Genomic DNA, 3,067 nt, shown 5'->3' with positions numbered 1-3,067 from the left:
GAACTTTCATAGCGAGACTCAGAACAGCAGCTCCCACACTGGGTATCAAATGACGGGCAGCACATAGACTTGGTTACATGAAGCCTACAAGCACAAATGAAAAAGCTCTGCTGAGCAAAAAAACACTCAACAGAATGAAGAGATTATCCAACAGGAACTAAAATCCCCAAAGGAGAAAGAACTTTAAAAAGTTAACACCAAAATAATGAATGATATAATACATGAGTGGGAAAACAAACTGAACAGACACTTTTTCAAATGAACAGCAAAAATGACCAATAAATACATGAAAACATGTTCAACTTCCTAAGCCATCAGGAAAAGGAAAATCAAAACTACATTGAGATTCTACCTCACCTCAGTCAGAATGACTATCATTAAGAAAACAAATACCAAAATGTGGGAGAAGGGAATTCTTAGTCATTATTGTTTGGAATGTACATTTGTTCAGCCATTATGAAAACCACTATGAAGGATTTTCCAAAAATCAAAAATAGAACTTCCCTAAAATTTGGTCATACCACTTATGGGTACATACATACCTCCAAAAGGGAACAACAACCCTGGCGCTCTCCAACCAAACAGAGACACAGGGCCCTAGCACAACATTTCACCTTAAGACAGTGACACCAAGCAGTTGATTAGAATACAAAGACATATACATATATCAGTGAAGAAGAATTTATACCGCATGCACACAAGAACAGAAACCTGGGGAGAGGAGACACAGGGAAGTGATACTGCAGTGCAGCTGTGCTGCCCTCACGGGTTCAGACAAAAAGCGACATCAGTTTGCTGTAGAGATTATGGATCTCCACGTTGATCAGAGCCCTATTCATAACAGACAAACTAGGGAATCAGCCCAATTGCCCATCAATGGATGAATGGGCAAAGAAACTGTGGTATACACACAATGAGTTTTGCTTGGCAAAGCTGGGTGTTAGTGGTGTATGCCTAAAATCCTAGCTGTTCATGAGGCTGAGACCTGGAGGATCAAGCCAACCAGAGCAGTAGCATCTTCAAGACTTCATCCTCAAAATAACTGGCAAGAAGTTGGTCAAGATATGTGGTGTAACTAGTAGAGTGCCAGAAATAAATTAAAAAGCTGGTTAAGACTGCAAAGTCCTGAAACCAAGCTTTGTACAAGAAAGAAAAAGAAGGAGGGAGGGAGGGAGGGAGGGAGGGAGGGAGGGAGGGAGGGAGGGAGGGAGGGAGGGAGGGAAGAGAGAAAAAGGAAAGAAGGAAGGAAGGAAGGAAGGAAGGAAGTTACTATTATGTTATTTTCAAGGAAATGGATAGAATGGGGATCATGATGTGTGTGAAATAAGCCAATTCCATAAAGACAGATGTCACATTTTCTCTCATTTGAGGAAGCTAGAAGAAAATAAAACAATACAATCAGCACAACACAACCCAGGTCATTAAAGTAAAAGGGAGACTAAAAGTGAAGGGGGGGGGAGGAAAGTAATAAATATATGTATATGCATGTTAATATATAAGCATATATATGTGCGTACAATGTTATATATACATATAATGTATTATATGTATATATACACAAATACATATGTGTATGTATATAAAAATCCAGGATTCTTTAGCTCCAATTTAACATGAGGAGCAGGAAGTATTTCTCTTTCTCTCTCTCTCTCCCTCTCTCCCTCTCTCTCTCTCTCTTTCTCTCTCTCTCTGTCTCCTTGATTTGTCACTTTACAACTTAATCGACTATAAACAGCTCTGCATTCTCACCCAAAATCAAAGAAATAGAAAACCAGTCTCACCATTCTCTTACACTATATGGAAAAGATGCAAATGGAAAACTATGAGGCTTCGGCCTAAAGTTAGGGATAGTATGTGAAAGCATGGTTAACATCTTGCTTTTCACACACACACACACACACACACACACACACACACACGCCTTCATATATTATTGTGGTATGTGTCCACATGCCACAATTTGAACCATTAAAAATTCACAATGGAAGTTGCAACACATATTAAAGATGTGCATGTTATAGACATTGTTCTGTATATCTGTTCAAAAAGATTAGAAATCAACAAATAAGAAGATAAAACCCTCTCTCATAGGATTGGAAAATGTAAAACACAATTTTAAATGCCATGTCAGAAAAGAAGAATAAAAATTATAAAATAAGTAAAATGGGATTACCAAAGTCCTATTTATAAAAACTTGTATATGTATAATTTAAAAGACATTTAGACATATATATTATAAAAAAAACTTGATGAACACTGAGTAAAAATTTCAACCTTCACTAAACCTTTACAAGCTGTTTGCTTATAGATTTTGTTTATTGGATCATGTATTATCTGCATATCTTTTTAGAAAAACAATTATTTGAATATCTTTAATGTCTTATTTTCTGTAAAGTAAAATATATTCTCTAAATATTGTGATAAAATGTTTGCATATATTTATGTGCTTATTTTGTGGGGTAGTACTGGGTTTTGAACTTTGGGGTTTCAGGTTTGTTGGACATTGTAGCATTGAGCCACACAGCCAGCCCTTTTTGTGCTGGGTACGGTTGAGACAGGACCTTGCTTCCTACTTTTCCATACACCTGGGATGGAAGGGTGGGGTGACTGCCTATTCTAGGTTTCTGGTCTTAAAAGGGATGACAGTGGGTATACCATCACAACTAGCTGTCAGTTGAGAAATGAATCTCACAAACCTTCTTCTTTGGTTTGCTTTACACCACAAGCCTTTCAAACCTCAGATGTCCAAGCAGCTAGAATTAAAGGCATGAGCCATTACCAATCAGCTTGTTTGCACATTATTAAACTAACAAATTCTTTGTTTGTTTGTTTTGGTCATGGGCTTGAACTTTGGGCCAGGGCACTGCCCCTGAGCTCTTCAGCTGAAGGCTAGTGCTCTACCACTTGAGCCACAGCACCACTTCCTTAAACTAACAAATTCTTAAAAGCGGTTTATTCTCTTTAATAAGCTAGGAAACACACCAAGTTACATATCTTGCATCATACGAGGTGAGCACTCTTGCCACTAGGCCATATTCCCAGCCCTCTTGCATCATAACTAACAATA

The sequence above is a fragment of the Perognathus longimembris genome, chromosome 11 (genome assembly GCF_023159225.1).
Source record: "Perognathus longimembris pacificus isolate PPM17 chromosome 11, ASM2315922v1, whole genome shotgun sequence".
NCBI lineage: Eukaryota > Metazoa > Chordata > Mammalia > Rodentia > Heteromyidae > Perognathus > Perognathus longimembris.
The sequence above is the reverse complement of the archived record's forward strand: the minus strand, read 5'-3'. Positions refer to the sequence as shown.